The sequence below is a fragment of the Nannospalax galili genome, unplaced genomic scaffold (genome assembly GCF_000622305.1).
Source record: "Nannospalax galili isolate Female #2095 unplaced genomic scaffold, S.galili_v1.0 scaffold402, whole genome shotgun sequence".
NCBI lineage: Eukaryota > Metazoa > Chordata > Mammalia > Rodentia > Spalacidae > Nannospalax > Nannospalax galili.
Genome location: NW_008348875.1, coordinates 3,398,821 through 3,420,652, shown reverse-complemented (window position 1 = coordinate 3,420,652; position 21,832 = coordinate 3,398,821). Strand labels below are relative to the sequence as shown.

The following is a 21,832-nucleotide window of genomic DNA, read 5'->3' as shown; positions in this document are numbered from 1 at the left end:
AGCTCCTGCCTCCAGGTTCCTGCCCTGAGTTCCTACCTTGGGGTCCCTGATGAACTGTGACCTGGGAGATGTAAGCTGAATAAACCCTTTCCTCCCCAAGTTGGTATTGGTCAGAGTATTTTGTCACAGCAATGAAGAACAAACTAGGACACTGTCCCAATTTCAAGTTCAGTTTAATTTGAGAGAATGAAACTGCCTTCTACATTTAAAGTGTGGTACACATGGTCTGCCACCAGAGTTCCTATGAAGCTCCAAGCTTTTCTTATTTGTCCAGAACTGTTGTTTTTCATAAACACTTACGTTTCCCCACCCTGGCTTAGCTTTAAATTGGCAGGCACCCTCCTCAGTGACCTGGAGCTCAGTGTCAGCCCATTGGCTCATGAACTTCTGCAATCTTCTGTCACTCGAACCCCACATGGACACGTGTTCTGTGAAAGTTACTGGCACAGCATGCAGAACATTGCACATGTATGTCTCCAGTTTCCTTGAGTTATAGCCATTTTATGTAAAGAGTTAAATTTTAAGACCTGAGGGTTATTGGGAATATGATTCTCATCAGCTGTCTTGACTCTTATATCCTGTTCAGTGTGGTGGTGCAGCTGAAGAAGAGGCTTCAGGGCATTGCTGTAACAGCCCCATGCTTGTCCTAGTCAAAAGGGTGAGGACTCATCCATAGGCACTTCATCACTCACTTCAGACCTACCTATTTACTCCATGAATCCAATTCTGTCTACATTTGGTTGGTAAATATCAGAACCTTCAGCAGAGTAATGTCAAATTATCCAGCTGAATTTACTCAAATTCCCTGATTAATTCACTGACTATCCAATCAAAGATATGACCACTTCCACTTTTAATTTGCATTTCGTCCTCTCTATTCTTCCCTTTTCTAAGCATATGTCAACTGGGCTGCTCTGGGATCCATCTGATTTGCCTCAGTGATAATTGTAACAGCAATGACAGTAACAATTGTCACTTAGTTCAGATAGCAGGCTGGGTTCAGGCTGAGGTGCTTTTGTTTGCGAATTTTTATCGAGCAGCATGTAGTTACAGGCTGCTGTAGAGGGGGTGATGGCCGCACCTGCCATAACCAAGATGCTCTAAGGATCAAGAGTAATAAGCAGGACATCATGGCACATGCCTTTGATTCCGGCACTAGGGAGGCAGAGGCCAGTAGGTCTCTGTGAGATGGAGGCTAGCCTGGTTTACATAGCTTGTTTCTGACCAGCTGGGGCTTCAGAGAGACCGTCTCAAAGCAAGCAGACAAACGAGTAGTCAGCCCTGTCCTCACCACCTCTGTTTCTTTGCCTTCATCCTTCCAGCTGCCATTGTGGACATCTGGGTTGAAGTCTTGTTTAAGCTTACTGGAATAGCAACGTGTGACTTATGGAAGCAGATGTGCAACACAAGTCTTTCTTCCTGTTCTGGATGTCTTTCTGTGTAGCTCTTAAAAGAAAGCTCTGGGTACTGCCTTAAATTAGCTATCCATTTTGGAACAGAATACTACTACTGTATCCTAGAAACCTTTTTATTAAAAAAATTATGAGGGCCGGAACACAGTATCAAATCCCCCGAAGCCAGAGTTCCAGGCAGTTGTGAGCTGCCTGGTATAGGTACTGGAAATTGAACTCTGGTCTTCTGAAAAGCAGTACAAGCGCTTAACCGCTGCACCATCTCTTAGACCCTGCCTAGAAGCCTTTTCTTGTTTGAGAGTCACAATGGTGTGTGCTGAGCTTCCTACATTATTTCTGTCCTTTAATCTGTAAAGGAGGGTCAAAGCATAGGAAAAAGTCCTAGGTGTAGCTGGAATGGCAATCTGAGTTACGACTGAATCCTAACCATCTCTTAATAGTTGCATAATTTTAGACAAGTATCTTTATCTTTTGATGCTTCCATGGCTATGTTTGGAAAAGTTAGGTAAATACCAGTATTTATCTCATCTTTTAGGAGAAAGCTCAAATGGAATAATTTATTAAGTGAAAAAGAAAAGTTGTTCACAGGATGACAGACACTTTTGAAATCATTGAACATTGAGGGTTTAATAAGCAGACGAATTTTGTCTGAAACTGTGGTGATTACTGACTAGGTTGCATGTGTGTGATACACAAAGGAAACAGAAAATCAGAATAGAATGTGGGAAGTGCAATGGAGATGAAACTTGTTGATCTGTGGAGAGTAATGGGGAGTAGAGCATGTGATCTGGAAGGCTTGCTAAGGAGATGAAGTTTAAACTGAACAAACACAGTTGTCTAGTACCTGGCAATTGTAAGAGTCACAAATACCCGTGGTATTTGTAAGGGCCCCATTGCATGGTTTACAACCTGAAAGAAATCCTATTTACTTCCCTTTTCCTCTTTTTTGCGGCCTTCACACAATGGTGCAAACAGCAAAGTTCAGAGAAAACACCTGTCACTTTTCATCCACAAATAAGACATTGGTCCTCCTGAAAGCCAGGACAGTTCCTGGATTGGATGTGAACACCCAAATTGTCCTTGTCGGGTGGGTACCGATGAGGATGCTTCCTCCCAAGGTCCTGTGAGATGCTGAAGTTTTCCATGTGTAAACAGACAGGAATTGAAAGTGACTCACATCTTAGACACAGTGAAATGGGGCTTCCTTCATGGTCATAAAAACACTCATGATATTGTCCCCATTTGTGAGGAGGGATTCTTCTAGATACCCTAGGGACTGAAATGCCCAGTCATTTAGACCTACCCCTCTTCCTGTAACCTGCCTTGGTGAAACGCACCACCACTTAGCCCACAGTGCATCTGGGAACCAGGTTGGAAGCCCTCCTTCCACCTTACCATCTTACCTCTTCCTCATCTCCTGTTCTATTCACTTCTACTCTTTCTTGCTTTGGTAGCCAGTTGCTTCACTGAAAATTCTTAACTATAGTCATATTTGAAAATGTCAAAATCTTTAAAGATATGCACTATACCATTTTCTCTTTGCTTACTACACAGCAGAAATTCCTACAATATGGACTTGTGCAGCAATTCCTCCTCCATAATACTGTCAATCTTGAAGGAAAGCTGGGTAAACAGCTTTAGCTCTAAAGGAAAGTTAAAAACAGGATGAATAAAGGGAGGTAAACAACAGGATGTTTTGAGAAGAGATGAGACATTCCATTCCTCAGGGAACATGCTAAATTTAGGAAGCAAACAAAATAGCCTCAGGAAGTCCCTGAAATTGAACAAGTTCACTCTTCTCCCTCCTCCCCAAGCTCATAAAAGACATTCTCAGCCACATGGAATTAGCAGAGAAAAGTCCACCTTACCTAAGAGAGGCTCAGAATAGCCGAGCTGCCTGGAAAAGAGCAAATAAACCATCTGAATGAAACAGAAAGTGGCTGAACTGCCTGGGAGAGGCTCAGACCAACTGAGCTTTCTGGAAAAGACACTCTCTAACTGGTTGAGCTGCCTGCAGGTTGTACAATGCCCTCCAGGTTTCCTGCTTTCATGAGTTGTCACCCATGCTGAGTCAGGCTTTGGTAATACTATATAGTCTTTGAGTAATTTCTGATCCTGTAGGTAACCCCAATAAAACTCATTGATTTGCCAAGTTGAACCTTAGTGGTATCCTTACTTTGAACTTTAGATGGTTTCCTCCCTGGGGTGAGTGGACATTTGTTCATGTCTCCCAGGAATAGTGTCAGACAATAGGACTAAAGATTTTGAAAAAATGATTAAGAAGATATTGCAGCAGGTCTTTAGGACTGTGGTCTGTGGACTGGATAAATAATAAGTCTCAAAATAGGCGTATACTATAACTATTTTCAAGTATTTGTAAATATTTTGATTGGAGGACACAAATTTATCTTAAAGAGTTGCTAAATTCATAATTTTTCATTGTATATTCATTAAATCAATAGGTGTAAATAGACATCTTACTCTATAAGGGTACATGGTATCATTTATAAGTGTCTTCTGTTCTATTTAGCTTTTTGTCAGAGTTACATAAACTAGAGTCTTATGAGAAGAGGAAACCTCAGTTGAGGAATTTTCTTCATTCGACTGGCCTGTGGGCATGCCTGTGGAGCATTTTCTTGATTGCTAATTGATATAGGAGTTCCTAGCACACCATGGGTGGTGCCATCCCTGGGCAGTATAAGAAAAGTAACTGAGCAAGCCAGTAAGTAGCTTTTCTTCATGGGCTCTGCTTCAGTTCCAGTCTCCAGGTTTCCTGCCTTGAGTTCATGTTTTGGCTTCCCTCAGTAATGGATTGTAAGCTATAAGATCAAATAAACCCTTCTGCTCCCCCTCAAGTTGCTTTAGGTAGTGCATATACTGGCCCTCAAAACTACATCAAGTGATGTAGAGGCTACTACCCGGGCTTCTGCTGATCTCCAGTGCATAAGGATCATGTGATCTGGGATCTGTCCATGTACCACTTTTGTCTTGGATATTTGGAGTGAAGTATCCTAATTTAATAGAGCAACTGTAAAGGTATTTTAAATGACAGTTTTCCACATTTGTATTCCTGTGAAGGGCTGTGTTGGGGCTGTTACTTCTCTGCTTCTGTGTATGCAGCATGAATGTCTGGAACATGCTGTGTTCTGCTGGGTTTTATCAGATATGCAATCCCAAGGTACCACTGGAAATATCTTCATTATTAACATAACAAGGGGGAAGCTGCCTCTCATGGAAACAGCATATTTCTAGAACTTTGCCTGTGTTACATACTGGCTGCTAATTAGAACCCAACTACCAATGGCAGGGTATCAAAGGACAAAGCGATCTACATAAACAGAGAATGTTTGACAGCCCCTGGGCTTCCTAGCTCAGTTCAGAGGAGTTCTCCTACAAACGAAAAGAGATTGGGGCATGGAACTTAATGAATGAGGAGCCTCCCACCTGTGGGTTATAGTATTTCTTTTAGATGAAGACCTATGCAAGCACATGCTTATTCCTGGGTGGAGACCACCCATCTCTGCCTGATCCCTGAGACGACTTGTTTTCCAGTGCAAGCCTGAGGGTACACCTTCCATAGCTTCTCAGAGAGGCCAGGAAAGGTCTGTCAGAAGAGGAAAGAATTTCCTTCTCTGGATTCTCTTTAAAATTTTCACTACTGTGATTTAAAGATATATGCAATGCAAAATATAACATTGTAGACACTCAAATAATTTCCAAGTACATAAATAGTGAAAAATTCTCATTTATGTCCTTACTTGATTCTATTCTTCTTTCCAGAGATAACCACATGTATCAGCTTTTGTGTATCTAAAGTTCCTCAAGTGATATGTGATAGTATTTTTTTAAATGCTTGTGGATAGGGCTATATTGTTTATATTGTTCTCTTCCTCTGTTATTAATCTTGAAAAATCGTTACATGTTATGAAATGTAATGTCCATGCTACCCCAAATATGCCCATGTCTCTAGAGCCTGTGAATGTTATTGGTATGACATGAGGCATTTTGTAAGTTGAGGTGGGTTGTATGAGTGAGCTCCATGAATCCCAGCAATCATTATAAAAAAGAAAACAGGAGTTTCCAGGAATGGTGGTACTTACCTTTAATCCCAGTCTCTTTGAGATCAAGGCCAGTCTGGTCTGTCTGGTGTGTTCCAGGCCAGCTGGGGCTACAATGAGGCCCTGTCTCACAGAAACAAAAATGCAAACACACACAAACAAACAAAAAAGGAATACAGGAACAACTGGAATGGGAAGAGGACGCACCATGAACACAGAGCTGGAGATGGCTGTGGTCACAAGTAGGGGAGTGCCAACAGCCATTAGAAGCTGGAGAGACAGGAACAGAATCTCTCCTGGAGCATCCAGACAAATCAACTTGGTAGGAGCACAATTGAGCACATTTTGAACTTTGTTGTTTTAAACCATTATTTTGTGTGGGCTTAGCACAATGGTTGTAGGAAATTAGTACACATGAATTACCTCTTTGCATCTTTTGAATAACTGGCTGTGCTTTCTTACCATTACAAAAAAGATACTCTGGGGGAGGGGGTGACTCAGTGTGTAAAGTCCTTGGCAAGCAAGCATGAGGACCTGAGTTCAAGTCTCAGTAACCACGTAAAGACTGGGCATGGTGGTATATACCTGTAACCCCAGTACTAGGGAGGGGTGGAGACAGGTGGATCCCAGTGGCTCACTGGTCAGCCACCCTAACTGAAACATTAAGTTCCAGGTTCAATGAGAGACTGTGTCTTAAAAAATAAGGCAGAGAGTGATAGAGGGATAGAGGAAGACACCCAATGTTGACCTGTAGCCTCCACATGTACACCACAGGCAAGCGCACCAGCACACACCCTTACAAAAGGTACTTTAGGGAAAGGAAAAGTCTTGCCTGTCATGTAGATATAAAAACAAACACTTGATGGAGATTTTATTCATGAGGAAACTGGACAGAGGCTATAACTTTTACAGAAAAGAAAACAGGCAACAAAAAATAGTTATATAAAGTAAGAGATGTTGCAACAGTGTGCACAGGGAGACAAAACTGCTTCACAGAGGGAAGGGTGGTCAGCAGAATTGTGGCAGGAACGTGCATATACATTCATGTAGGCATAGCTCATGGGGCTGGAATAACCCTCAAAAGCCAAATGCTGATGGTTCTGTACAAACTCAGCAATGCTGATCGGTAACGGAACTTTCCCTTCAAGAGTTAGGACTCAATGGAAGGAAGTCAGGTCTTTGAAAGTGTGCCTTGAGGTGACATTAGGGCTTTTGCCCCTTTCTGTTCTTTTTCTCCCTAACTGTCATGATGTCAGAAGTTCCCCTAACGTGCACCTGCCATGGTCTTCTCATGTTCTCATGGTCTGTTGGACCTAAGCACAGGTTCAAAAACAAGTCAACCGACCATGACTCAAACCTTTGAAACTGTGAGCCACATAAACTCTTACCTGGATTATCTCAAGTTTATTGCTGCAATTATACAAAGATGACTAGCACATATGGCTCGAAGATCATGAAAGAGTAGTCAAGTAATCTGGTGAGATCATTTAGAAAATGCATATATTTTTATATATCGCTAATGTTCTAGATCAAGTGTTGAGAAACTATGGCCTATGGGACAAATAAGTCATGCTGTCAGTTTTTGTATAGTAGATATGCTAAAAGTAGTTCATACTGGTGGCCATTTGCAATTGGTATTACTGTATAGAACACCCATTTTGAGTCCTAATTAAGTGAAATGTTATCTCCAAAGCAAGAATCCCATTCTTCTCATTTAATAGACCGTATTACTGAATTTTCACTTAAAGATCATTATCATCCCAATTGGTATTCATTGCTGGCTAAAAGTAATGTAGTAAGATAATTTCCCCTGAGCATGTGTCCTTAGCATACTTAGTAAACACCAATACAAGGTATATTTTGAAATTTTTTATGTTTATAGTGTGTGTGTGAGTGTGTGTGTGCGTGTGTGCGTGTGTGTGTGTGTGTGTGTGTGTGTGTGTGTGTGTGTGTGTGCATGTGGATAAAGGGCAACTTTCAGGAGTTGGAGCTCTCCTTCCACTATATGGGTTCCAGGGATTGGATTTAGGACATCCAGCTTGGAGGTAAGCCTCTGCTGAACTATTTTACTGGACCCACCTTTTGACTGAACTTGTGTTTCCACTAGAGGGAGCCTACAAAATACTAAATAGCATTACAGGAACTCCCTGGCTAATTGTTCCCCATCACACTTTTGAGTAAATAGAAACAAAAACTAATGGGCTTTAGAGCCACCATATCTACCATCCATTCTAGTTTAGTGACTCAGTGAATTGCTTTGAGCAAGAAGATCATTTTCTCTGGAAAAGGTTTAAAATCGGGCACAAGAGTTCATATCTGAATCTGTTTCATGGACTTTGAGGCTATTTTCAAGAAAACCTAACTTTTTAACTGTGTAAGTCTGCTTCAGCGAACTTGCTAGGATGAAACATACTCTCTAAAATAAGGGTACACATAAGTTCTCTTCAGAGAGCTGTCACTCTTGAGCTGTGTATGTTCAGAAATTGATATGGTAAGAGCTCACACATGTAATATCCCTGAGGTTTCTAAAATGTCTGCCTGCTTACAGGACTCTTATTCTGTTGACATAGGAAGAGTTAAAAATCTAGATCCTGGAAGAGTTAAAAATCTAGATCCTGTAAAAGCACAAATATATCCTAAACCTTTGCCTGATTTATGATAATATCCACTAAAGGATGAAGTAATCCAAGCACTTGCCAATTACAGAAGACTTGATTAAACTTGATAATCCTGTGAATCAGCCTTTTTGACACTGTGATCTTGCCAGTTAAAAATCCAAATGGATGAGGTTGGAGATTTGTTCAAGACTAATGAGTAGATAATGAAATTGTGATACCAAGGCTTCCTGTAGTTCCAAATTTTATTAATAGTGTTTAATGCACTCACTGATTCAAAATGATTCATGGGAATAAAGTTTTGCTTGGTTTCTTTAGCATTCTATTCCATATAGAGTCAGTATTTGTTTTCTGTTTCTTGGACTACAACACCACTGGGTTTACCCTAAGTGCCTACTTATTTTTCCCAGGCATCTCATCAGGACTTGGGAAGTCTTCAATTTCCCTGAAATTCTGTTTTCATTCAGTATGTAGATGATCTGTTGCTTTGGTCTCCCAATAGAGCACTCCAACAGACTGCTTTGCCTTTTACAGCAATTCACACGTAAAGGTCATAAAGCTTTGATGGAAAGACTTCAGCTTTTAAGGGAAAAGGTCCACTATTTAGGACAAGACCTGATTGTTAAAAGGATTTCTTTCTTATCCGAGAGATTAAAATTGACTCAGTTTTCTCTAGCCTATAGCTAAAAGACAGTTATGAGACTTTCTTGGACTTATAGGACACTGTAGATCTTGGGTTCTAAATCTTTCCCTAATAGCTTTGCCCTGTATGTACCCCTTTGAAAGCAGCAGCAGATTGCTTACCTTCCTTCGGAAGACAGCCATGAGCGCGATTTGTTTTCCTCTTTTGCTTAGATACTTGTTTCTGATGGTTCTGAAGGCTGGAAAATGCAGTACTAAGGTGCTGGCTGATTCAGTTCCTGGTGAGGGACTTTTCCCTAGTTTTGTGTAGGGCTGCCTTTTTGTCAAGTTCTCTTTCTTCTTATAAAACTACTGATTCTGTCATGAAGACACTATCCTCTTGACCTCATCTAACTCTAATTACTTCCAAAAGCTCCATCTCTAAATATAATCACATTGCAGATTGGGCTCCAGGTGAATTTTGGAGAGACACACAACAACCCACAGCAATACTATTTCCTTCTCCTTGTATATAATTTGATTTACAAATTGGTATATAAGTGTATGTTAGTGTATACATATATGTGTTTCTATGCAGTCATGTATATGCAGCATGTTTCCATGCTGTACTATGTATGTTTCTTATTTCCTCTGAATTGAAATATTTCTTCCTGGAGTGAGGAAAAGGGCTCTTAAAGCTCAAGAAACTCACAAAACTCCCCGGGTTCAGGAAACAAATGAAACGTTCAAAGTTCAGGAAGCCTATAAAGTTAGAGACTTATGGGGCCCCTCCCTGAGGCTATAGAAGCAGTAAATATTTGGGGATGTAGAGAAGAATCTTTTATGGAGCTATAGGTAGGTTAGGAAGCTCTAGAGATACAGTTTTTAATGAGCCATCGTCCAAGGGGTGGGATTTTGGTGATGCAGCCTCTTTGGAGCCACCCATGCTCCTGTGAGTAATCCCAGTAAACACAGTGGTTCACCCACCTGGACTTCGGTGGAATGTTTTTTGGTCTGTGGTCTGTGCACTATCTGGAGATGAATAGATATTTGTTCACATGTCCCCAGCAAAGTCAAGGAGCAACAAGAATGACAGTAATCCCTTAAGTGTATAATGCTACTAGGAAAGTCTTATCTTCTTATGATGCCAGAGCTGCCCACGCAGGCTTTTTTAACTGATTGAAGCTCAAAAGCTCCTTGTTTTAGGACTTTCAGATTATACTGAATCTTTTGCTGTATTTGTTAATAAACATAGCAATAAGGTACTAAAGAGTTCTTATCCAATAACATGGGGGAGAGCACAGGCCCACTTCATATTACACGTGCATTTATACCCAGCACCTGAGGCACAGCTCAATTCTTTCAAAGCAAACACCAGCCAGAAGGGTAGAGGTCTCATCTAAGCTGATTTCAGGACATGGACTTTTCTTGCAAATTCTACATGTTGTGAAAGGCTTATGAAATTCCAGCCCAGTTCAGCATGTTTTAGTGACATCTTATGAATTTCTTCTATCTTCATCTAGTCCCCCTCTAAAATGTTACAACTTATTTAACCCTGCTGCTTTACTCCCCTTACCCAATGATGGTAGAAACCACAGCAATATCAATATGGCATCACAGCTATGGACTCTGCATGCTGATTTGTAAGATGCTCCATTGGGTAATCATGAGCAAATGCTTTTTGTTGATGGATCTTTTGATAAAAATGCAGAAGGAAATCACCACAAAAGTATTCTGTGATAACATACTATGAACTTACAGAAAAGGGGAACTTTTTCTTGATTCAAGACAGTTCAACCTGGAGTTTTTATTTTAACTCACTTAATCGTGTCATGTAGCTAAAGAAACAAGCCAATAAATATTAATATGGGCAGCAGACATACTTTTGTAGTTGTCTGTGGTTTCAGTACATGATGGAAAGAGAAACGGTTTCTTTTGATGGGAGCCCCATCAAAATGGACCTCAAGGAGGTGAAATCTGGTCTGTTGTCCTATAGGCATCATGAATTGTTCCGATTAAATTTGAAGCACACATTCATAAAACTGACTTTGTATGTCAAGAAGATGCCCTAGTGAGCTTTTCTGCTAGGACAGCTGGTAGTGAATATGATAGATACACAGTTTGAATGAACTCTACAAGACTGATTCAGGTCAAATGACCTATGGCCTTTTATTCAATGAACACTTTATTCTATGTCCTGAATTAGGAAAAAACTGGCCCTTCTCAGGACACAAACCTCATACTAAATGCAGTCTCAGAGAGAGCCTGAAAGGCAACTGGGTCTCTAAAATTATTGCTATTAAAAGCTGTGTATAACTCAACAAACTATGAAAAAGTATTGGTGAAGAAATTGTTGTTGAGTAGTGAAAATGGTTTACAACCAGCATCCGTTTGGTCAGACTCAAAATCATGCAAAGTCCATTTAGATTTCAGGTAGTACATAGCCACCAGCTTCCAGCCCATTTGGACAGCCACATTCATCATATTCAGTCCTCCTCTCAGTAGACTTGTATATTCAAATATGTTCTTTTAATTTCTGCGTCTGTCTCAGGACGGACTAAGGGCATTCCTTGCTGGATGGCTGATGACACAATAGCGGAAAAAAAGTAATTGGACAAAGCATTTCCTCTAAGGGGCATTCCTGAAATTTCCAGTGATAGAGAAATTTTTTTTTCTGGGAAAACTATAAGTTGGTTCAATAAGGTGTTAAGGATGCAGTAACTTTACTGTGATCATTGTCCTTTCAATCCCTAGTCTCTGGAAAAGTTGAAAGGAAAGTGGCATTTTAAGAATAAAACTAGTAGGGTCAGTGGTAGAGTACTGACTGTTCTTGCAGAGGAATCTTGGTTCAGTTCCCAGCACCCACATCACAGCTAACAGTCATCTGCAACTCCAGTTCCAGGAGAGCCAGTGCCTTCTTCAGGCTTCAGCTGGCATTATACAATATGGATGCACTTACATACATGCAGGCAAAACACTAATACACATAAAATAAATAATTTAGAAGAATAAAACTAGCAGAGTCAATGGAATAAACTGGTTGCCAAAGTTTTACACAGGTGTTCCTGTGAATTGGATCCATCTCCAACCTTAAAGTACAAGCTAACACTTGTAAATCATACCTGAGGAACTTCGCACCTAAGGGCAGAACCTCCTCTTTCCCTGTACTTGTAATTTTTGATATGGAAAGGTCGGGATTTAAAGCCAAAGCATATTTACACAAAATTAAAGAAACCTTCATGTCCCACCAATTGAGGATCAGATTTCCATGAGCTGGATCCGGAAGACCAAGTTGTATAGAAATGTGAAAGCAAAGAAAGATGGCTTTCTTGTGGGACACCATAGCAAGAAATCTTCACCGCTCATAATAATACAGCAGAACTTTGGGGTCCAGAGCCTTGGATCTAATACTTTAAATTCAAGGGGAGCACTCTAGGCTTTTGGAACTGAAACCTAATGCCAGTTTAAGTTAAAACTGGCTAGGGAGTTCTAGTTCCCTGAATCAAGAGGATATTGAATACAGATAGTTTTCCCAAGTTCACAGATCAAGATCCTCCTCTCCTCATCAGGAAATCTCTGTTCTTTGATTACTGTTGTTTCTTCCTTTCTATCATACATGGCCTGGTAATGATAAACCAGGATCTCCCAGTCAAGAGCCTCTGTAGGAAATTTAACTGGATAGCCAACTATACAAATCCAAATCCTTCCATTTGTTGGAGACTATATTAGTCACTTTTCTGTTGCTGTGATAGAAACACTGACCCAAGCAATTTATAGAAGGAAGAATTTATTTGTGCTTACAGTTCCAGGGGAATTACAGTCCGTCTTGGTGGGGAGGCATGATGGCAGATGTGGCTGGAGAAGAGGAGCAGAAACTAAGCTCTACATCTTCCAGCAGGCACAGGAAAACAAGAGAGCGACTGGAGATCTGGCAAGGCTTAAAAATTCTCTAAGTCCACCCCAGTGATGTGCTTCCTCCAGGATAGCCACACCACCTAAAACCTCCGAAAACAACGCCATCATCTGGGGACAAAATGTCCAAACACTTGGAGCTTATGGGGGACATTTTCATTCAAACCACCACATTCCACCCCCTGACCCCCATAGGCTCATGATCATATAAAATGCAAAATGCATTTAGTCCAACTTTAAAAGTACTCATAGTCATTATGAATCTCACTACTATTCCAAAGTCCACAATCCAAAGTGGTCTCAGGTAAATATCTTAACTGTAAGCCTCTATAAAATCAAAAGACAAATTACATACTCCCAACATACAGTGGAACCGAATGCACATTACCATTCCAAAAGGGAGGAATGGAGGCACAGTAAGGAAATACTGGACCAAAACAAGACTGAAAACCAGCAGGATGAAGGATCCAGGTCACACTGACTCCATCTTGCCAGTCTTGAGTCTCAGCTCCTAGAAACTGTGAGTCTCCCCTGCCCCATACTGCGGGCTGATGGGGCAAGCCTGGACAAGTACAAACCTGCCTTGCTTATCTGAGTCTAACAGAAACCAACCAAAATTCCTGACCATAAAAGAGCATCCAGAGGCCAGTAGGGGCACCCTACCATAAAAAGAACAATTGAGATATTCTAGGCTGCTGACTATGACTATAACCAATGAAATTCCGCCCCCCATACAAGGTATTCAGAGTTATCCAATCAATTCAATCCAATCCAATCAATTTGTGTGGGCTTTTTCAAGAGTTCCCAAGAAAAACCCCGGCTCATTGTTGGTTGGGGCCAGACTCCATTCATTGGCTCTTGGAGTCTGTGCTTGACTGGTCATTCAAGAACTGGAATGCTTTTCAATAAAATCTTCTAAATTTCGAATTTTGGTGGGTGGTCTCCAGTCATTCCCGAACCTCAGATCCAATATTTTGGGGGCTCATCTGGGATTTGGGAACATTGGACGGACCCCCTCTTTGTTTTTTCTAGAAAGAGTGCTTGTCTGTCTGCCAGCTGGCCTTGGTGAGTTTTTCTCTGGTTTCTGTTTCTGGTGTCTGGACAATCTGGGGCTCATGGGAGACCAGGTGGATGTGCTATTGGTCTCAGAGCCAGAGGAGACTGGGGGACACCCCGACTCCTCTCTGGGTGGGGGATCCAGGGGACATTCTGGCCTGGCCCCCTTTGGGAAAGGAGCAGTCTTTTCAGCTGACTACACGCGCTGTGAAATCTTTCTGCCGGCTCACAGAGAGCTTCATTCTTCGGTTCTCTTTACTTCCTTCTTGCAGTTTTGTTTTTGCTACCATGTGCTTCTCCTGTTCCTGTTCACCTTAATACCTTCTCTCCTTCTATTCTCCCTTGAGATCTTTCCCAAGATGGGTCAACAGGTTTCCTCTATGCCTCTTGACCTAGTCCTTGACCATTTCTCAGATTTCCGGAAGGCAGCTTCCACAATGTCTGGACTATGTGTCAAGTCCGGCTGCCTGAGGAACTTCTGTTCCATCGAGTGGCCCTCTTTTAATGTTGCCTGGCCCTCAGAGGGCTCTTTTGACTTAACTCTCATTTACTGGGTGCACGAAGTTGTCTTTGGCTTTTCAGGACACCTGGACCAGATCCCCTATATCTTGGGCTGGCGCTCCCTGGTCACAGACCCTCCCGAATGGCTGAAACATCACCCTCCTTCCCCAGGTTTAAAAGTGCCAGTCACTCTCCTCCCTTTGAAAGAGAGGGAACCCAAGGGGCCCTCAAAACCCCTGGTCCGCCCCCCATCAGCCCCAGAGGAAGAACTCCTCTTACCACCCCCTTATGCTCTGACCACACCTCTGGGGGGCCAACATCCAGAGGACTCTCTGCCCCCTGAAGCCAGACCACAAACCCCCACCGAAAGGGGGAATCAGAGGACCTTCCCTTTCCCTCTTCAGCCTTGAGTCTCACCTCTCCCAGGCCGAGCGCACTGCACACTAGGTCTAGGGGAAGGGAAAGAGTTGTTCGAGCCTTGCCACTGAGGGAAGTCCCCCTCCCCAATGTGGATGGGGTGACCCCCCCAGCTTCCTTTTTTCCATGAGAGACCTCTATAACTGGAAGTTGCAAACTCCCTCCTTCACAGAGAAGCCACAGGCTCTAATCAGCCTTCTGGATACTGTCCTTTTCACCCACCTACCTACTTGGGATGATTGTCAGCAGCTGTTGCAGGTCCTTTTTACCACTGAGGAGAGAGATCGAATCTGACAGGAATGCTGTCAACTGGTCCTGGGTGATGATGGACGACCCACTGACAATGAGGAACTGATAGCCACTTCCTTTCCCCTTACCTAGCCTATGAGGGGATGGGAATACAACACGGCTAAAGGTAAGGGAGCACGTGAAGGTCTATCACCAGGTTCTAATGGAGGGTCTCTGGGCTGCTGCAAGGCATCCCACAAATTTATCTAAGGTCAGTCAGGTAATACAGGAAAAGAAAAAAGCACCAGGGGCTTACCTAGAACGACTCCTAGAGGCCTATAGGACCTACACACCCTTGGACTCAGAAGCACCAGCAAACTAAATGGCAATTAATATGGCCTTTGTAAACCAGGCAGCCCCTGACATCAAGAGAAAACTCCAACACCTTGAAGGATTTGAAGGTAAAAATGTAACAGAATTGGTAGCAGTGGCTAATAAGGTGTATAAAATGGAGAGAACCTGGAGGAATGACAAGCGAAGGGGCTTGCCAAAATTCTCCTTACTGCAAGGGGAAAGCCTCCACACCCAAGGTTCAGGGCCCAGATGACCGGGGGCCATTCCCCACGCTGGGGAATCAGGGAAAGACCTCCTCTTAAAAAGGATCAATGTGCCTATTGCAGGGAGTTGGGGGACTGGAAGGGCGAATGCCCCCTCAAGAGACAAGGAAAAGCTCCCAAGGTCCTGGAGCTAACTGAGATAGAGGACTGAGGGAGATGAGGCTTGAGGACCCTCCACCATGAGCCCTGGGTAACTCTACAGGTGGAGGGATGACCAGTTGACTTCCTAGTTGATACAGGGGCACAATGTTCAGTTCTAAAGAAGCCTATGGGGAAGCTCACCAACAGATTCACCTGGGTCCAGGGGGGCTACTGGGATAGCTCAACACCCCTGGACCACAAAACGAGCAGTAGACTTGGGGAACAAGAAGATCACTCACTCCTTCATTGTAGTCCCTGAATGCCCCTACCCTCTGCTAGGCCGAGACCTCCTCACTAAGATGAAGGCCCAGATTCATTTCACAGGGGGGCGAGATAACAGTTACTCCACAATTGGAAGCCTATGTTCTGTACTTAAACTTAGATGAAGAATATAGACTCTATTCCTCCCCACCAGTGTCTGAGCCACCTCCTCTCCTAATTAACCTCCAAAAGATGATACCTGGGGTATGGGTGGAAACCAACCCACCTGGGCTGGCAAAACAGAGACCTCCTGTGGTCGTGTCCCTGAAGGCTGGAGCACAGCCAGTCAGGATAAAGCAGTATCCTATGACCCCAGAGGCAAAAGCGGGGATAACAAAGCACATTAACCAGCTTCTAGAGTATGGAATTCTGATACCCTGACAGATCCCATGGAATACCCCTCTATTGCTGGTCAAAAAACCAGGTACCAATGACTATTGACTGGTCCAGGACTTGAGGGAAGTCAACCGGAGGGTAGAGGACATCCACTCCATGGAGCCCAACCCTTACACCCTCTTGAGTTCGTTGAGACCAGACCTTAAGATGTATACAGTATTAGACTTGAAAGATGCTTTTTTCAGCCTGATGCTTGCAACCAGCAGCCAACCACTCTTTGCTTTCGAATGGTATGACCCAGACCAAGGGCTCAGTAGCCAGCTCATTTGGATCAGACTGCCCCAAAGTTTTAAAAATTCTCCTACTATCTTTGATAAGGTACTCCATCAGGACCTCCATGAGTATCGGGCTTCCCACCCCACTGTAAGCCTCCTCAGATATGTAGATGATCTCCTGATAGCGGCCCTGGATAAAGTTACTTGTGAAGAGGCAACCAAGGACCTGTTGCAGACACTAGACCAGCTTGGAAACAAGGTATCAGCTAAAAAGGCCCAGTTGTGTATGAAGCAGGTAACATACCTGGGATACATCTTAAAGGATGGTCAATGCTGGCTCTTACAGGCCAGAAAACAGACCATCTTGGGCATCCCCATCCTAAAGACTCAGAGACAACTTCGGGAATTCTTGGGGTTGACTGGTTTTTGTAGACTTTGGATTCCTGGGTTCACAGAAATGGCCAGACCCTTATATGAGGCCACTAGAGGGCAGAAGAACTCCTTCCAATGAGCTAAGCATCAGGACATAGACTTCCAAGCCATCAAAGAGGCTCTCCTGAAGGCCCCGGCATTGGCCCTCCCTGATAGTAATAAGCCCTACCAGCTGTTTGTTGACAAGAGTCTGGGAGTTGCAAAGGGGGTCCTGACCCAACAGTTAGGGCTCTGGAAATGGCCCATGGCCTATCTGTCTAAAAGACTAGACCTAGTAGTGGCCGGATGGCCTAGCTGCCTTTGCACCATTGCTGCCACAGCACTGATGGTTAAGGATGCTGACAAACTGACTTTGGGCAGCCCTTGACCATCACTACTCATTCTATCAAAGGAGTCCTCAAAAATCCACCAGACTGGTGGATGACTAATGCCAGACTGACTCATTACCAGGCCTTGCTCCTCAACCCACCCCGCATAAGGTTCCTACCCAGCACATCACTCAACCCAGCTACCCTACTGCAAGAGCCAGATACAGAAGTTGTACATGATTGCATTGAAATCCTGCATCAAATTCATGGAATCAGACCGGACTTGACTGATATGCCATGGAGGGACCCGGATGACACCTTCTACACTGATGGCAGTAGCTTCATCCAGGAAGGAACCACGTATGCAGGGGCGGCAGCAGTCACCCTGACTGAGAATATTTGGGCAACTGCCCTACCGCCTGGGACCTCAGCCCAGAAGGCTGAACTGATTGCCTTAACCAAGGCCTTAGAGTTGGGAAAGGACAAGACTGTTGACATCTATACGGATAGCTGCTACACTTTTGCCACAGCTCATGTCCATGGGGCCATTTATAAGGAAAGGGGCCTACTTACAGCTGAGGGAAAGACTATTAAAAATAAACAAGAAATCCTGTCCCTGCTCTCAGCCCTCTGGTTGCCTTGGAAGCTTGCTATCATCCACTGTCCTGGATACCAGAAGGGGGATTCTCCTGAGGCCCAAGGAAATAGAAGGGCAGACCAAGCTACCAGGGAGGCAGCCTTACAAACTGAAAGCTTGATGATAGCTCTACCACCTCCCACGTTACCAGACCAACCAACTTATTCAAAGGAAGATGATGACAATTTCGCCTCCTTGCCTCATACAAGAATCAGGGAAGGATGGAGATATACTTCAGACGGCTAGATAATCCTACCCCAGGAACTGGCCATGATCCTGATTCAAGGACTCCATCACGATACCCATCTGGGACAGAGAAAACTAAGGGAACTCTTAACCCCATACAAGATTTTCAATTTACAACTCTTGATAGAAAGTTTTTTGGCCAAGTGCATCTCCTGCCAGGCCACTAATCTCCAGAGGGTGAATGGCCCCTTGGGAAAAAAAGAAAGAGGAACTCTGCCTGGAGCCCATTGGGAGGTAGAGTTCACTGAAGTAAAACCAGGCAAGTATAGGTATCTATCTCTTAGTATTTGTAGATACTTTCTCAGGTTGGGTAGAAGCTTTCCTCACAAAATGGGAAACAACATCAACAGTGATCTAAAAGATTCTAGATGAACTGATCCCAAGGTATGGCCTACCCTCGGTCATAGGATCAGACAATGGACCTGCATTTGTCTCTAAGGTGACACAGGGACTATTAAAAGCATTGGGGACAAACTGGAAATTGCACTGTGCTTATCATTCCCAGAGTTCAGGTCAGGTAGAAAGAATGAATCGGACCTTAAGGAGACCCTAACCAAATTAACCTTGGAAACTGGCGAGGACTGGGTGGGCCTCCTTCCTTTTGCCTTATACTGGGTCAGAAATACCCCCTACACTTATGGTTTAACCCCTTATGAAATTATATATGGAAGACCCCCCCCATTGCTCCCAAAGCTGCCCTCTGATGTCATAAATAAGATGTCTGAATTTCAATTTATTAAGTCGATCCAGGCACTGTAGAGAGCCCAGAATAATATCTTCCCCTTGTTGAGACATGTATATGAGCTACCCCCGGTCTGGCCCCACGAGTTTAAGCCTGGGGACCTCATGTGGGTCAAATGACACCACAAGGAGACCCTTGGCCCCCGGTGGAAAGGACCCCATACCATGATCCTGACTACACCGACAGCGGTGAAGGTAGACGGCATCAAGACCTGGGTTCACCATAGTCATCTAAAACCAGTGCTGGATGGACACCCCGAAGACCCAGACAAGAGATGGAGAGCGATTCATATGCCAGACAATCCTCTCAAGTTGAGGCTCACCGCGGGCCCCTGAGTCTTCTCTTCCTTCTCTCTCTCTCCTTTTCCTTTCCCACATGTCTCCTAGGATGCTCCGGCTCTCCCCACAATGTTCAGAACCTGACATGGATCCTCAGCAGTACTGCTACTGGGAAGACAGTGGCTTCTAAGTCTAGCCTAGCACCGATCGGGACCTGGTATCCGGATCTTCACTTTGACCTATGTGATTTACTTGGACAGGATTGGGATATGGCCACATATGGATGTGATCACCCCACACCCCACAGTGCTCTCCATAAACAACGGTTCTACATAAGCCCAGGAAACAATACTAAGGACAAGTGTGTGGGGGGTTGCTGACTATTTCTGCACCTCTTGGGACTGTGTTTCCATAGGTAGTATTAATTGGAACCCACCAGTTAGAGATGACCTAATCCAAGTAATAGGGCCCCAGGGTCTGATTCCCCTGGACTCATAAGCTCCCCCCCAAGTCCTGGGAATCAGATTTGCTAATACCAGACATTTGATGAAGGGGCCATGCTTAAATTCCAGATGCAATCCTATAATTGTAAAATTTACTCCCCTAAGGAAAGATGTCAGTCGACAGACATTATGGTTAAATGGGATGACATGGGGGATGAGGTTACACATTAACCAACAGGATCCTGGAACCCTGTTTTCTATCTGATTACACGTTGGACCTGACACAGGGAACCCGAGTGGCTCCTTGTCCCCAAAAGAATCTTTAGGCATCCTACCACTGGTCCCCAGGGATACATCTACCACCCAGACTTCTACTTCCAGAGCCCCTATTACCCCCCAATTGGGTGAAAGTGACCCCTGACCATCCTAGACACTGTTTTTACCATCTTAAGTCTCACTGACTCTAAACTAACCCAGAGTTGCTGGTTCTGCCTAGACCCCAGGCACCCTTACTACGATGGGATAGGTGTTCTGGGCACTTACTCCTTCACCCCTGATGTGAGTCATTGCAGGACAGGCCCTCCTACAGGAAGAAAGGGCCTTGCCCTTACCCTAGTCTATGGGCAAGGTTTATGTGTTACTTCAAAAGGGGAAAGGTCCCCCCTCCCACCGACATCTCTGTAGCTCCAATTCTAGCCTCATTCTAAATAGTTCCCACCTATACATCGTTCACCCCACTAACACCTGGTGGGCTTGTACTTCAGGGATTACTACCTATCTTCACTCCTTGGTGCTGGATCAAACGGGGGACTTCTGTGTGCTAGTACAGATGGTCCCTCCACCTTTTTTACAGGTTGAAACTAGAATTAGAGACTCAGGTCACTGGATGGGCCTGGCCACACAGAGGAAGAGCACAGAAGTTATAGTTCTCTCCACCCTTTTAGGGGTAGGAGTCTCTGCCGCAATAGGCACTAGAGCTTCAGCTCTGATTTTGCAAGACCGTAATTATCAAGCCCTCTGAATAGCAATAGATACAGACCTCCACAGTTTGGAAAGCTCAATTAAACATTTGAAGGAGTCTGTATCCTCTTTAGCTGAGGTTGCCTTACAAAACAGGAGTGGCCTAGATCTCCTCCTACTAGAAAAAGGGGGTTATGTGCTGCTTTGGGTGAACAACGTTGCTTTTATGTTGACCACTTGGGTGTAATCAAGCAGCCTCTAGCCAAGGTCCGCAGATGCCTAAAAGAATGGGATGATGCTAGGCTCCAACAACAAAACTGGTATGACTCCTTATTCTCAGGGTCCCCATGGTTAACTACACTTATTACAGCACTTGCAGGCCTCTGATAATACTCTTGATTGCTCTTACATGTGGGCCTTGTCTGTGAAATGCCCTCCTCAGATTCATATGTGATAGGTAGAGAATGGGCGGGAGCGAGTGGCGCGGATGGAGAGCACGAGTGGATGGATGAGGCACGGAGGCACAGATGGAATTCTCAGCGGGACACAGATTTAGAGGCACGGAGGCTCAGATGGAATCCTCAGTGGGACAGAGATTTATTTCGCAAGGGGCACCTTTCCCTCGGGAAGGGAAAGATGTCCACGAAGGGAAAGATGGAAGGGAAGAGAAGGGAAGGGAAGGGGGAAGGGGGAAGGGGTAAGGGAAGGAAGGGAAGGATGTCAGGGAAGGAAAGATGTTCAGGAAAGATGTCCACGGGTTGTGATCTGGGACTTTACGTATGGGGGCTTTAGGGTGTGGAATCAGGGAGGGGGAAGCAGGTAGGATTAGGGTGTGGAATCACGGAGGGGGAAGCAGGTAGGATTAGGGTGTGGAAGTGTCTTCTTTTCCTCTTAAGATAAGAGGAACTCTGCTTATCTTTGGAGGTCAGAGGAAAGGCAGGCTGCTTCTCAGCAGAGTTTGTAGGTCCCTGTTGGTGGGGGTGGAGCTGCTGTTTGGAACCCTAACATTCCAGCCTTTTGCCTTTTGTGTTATAGGATAGGGGGCGCCGTTGTCATCTGGCTACTTCCTGCTGGACAGGGTCGACGTTGGGGGTAGGCTGGTTTAGGGGTCCACTAGGCAGCAGGGGTTGTCTCTCCATGCATCTGAACAGGGTCCTCAATGGTTGACAGGCGTTCGTATACATGTGAAGGGAAGGAAAGTAACAACTGATTAAAATTAGTATGTGTTTTAGTATGTGTTAGTTTTTGGATCTGGTTTTGAAAATATCTGACAAGGCGAGGAGCAATGGTTAGCACCAAAGTGATAGAAAGCAGAGGGCCCAATAAGGGCAGAAGC

The 21,832-nt window shown here is 44.1% G+C and overlaps 1 pseudogene; it reads right to left on the bottom strand.

The window, feature by feature from the left end:
• Nucleotides 1-8,910, bottom strand: part of LOC103744393 — a 67,068-nt pseudogene extending 58,158 nt beyond the window's left edge.
• Between the last annotated feature and the right edge of the window lie 12,922 nt (nucleotides 8,911-21,832).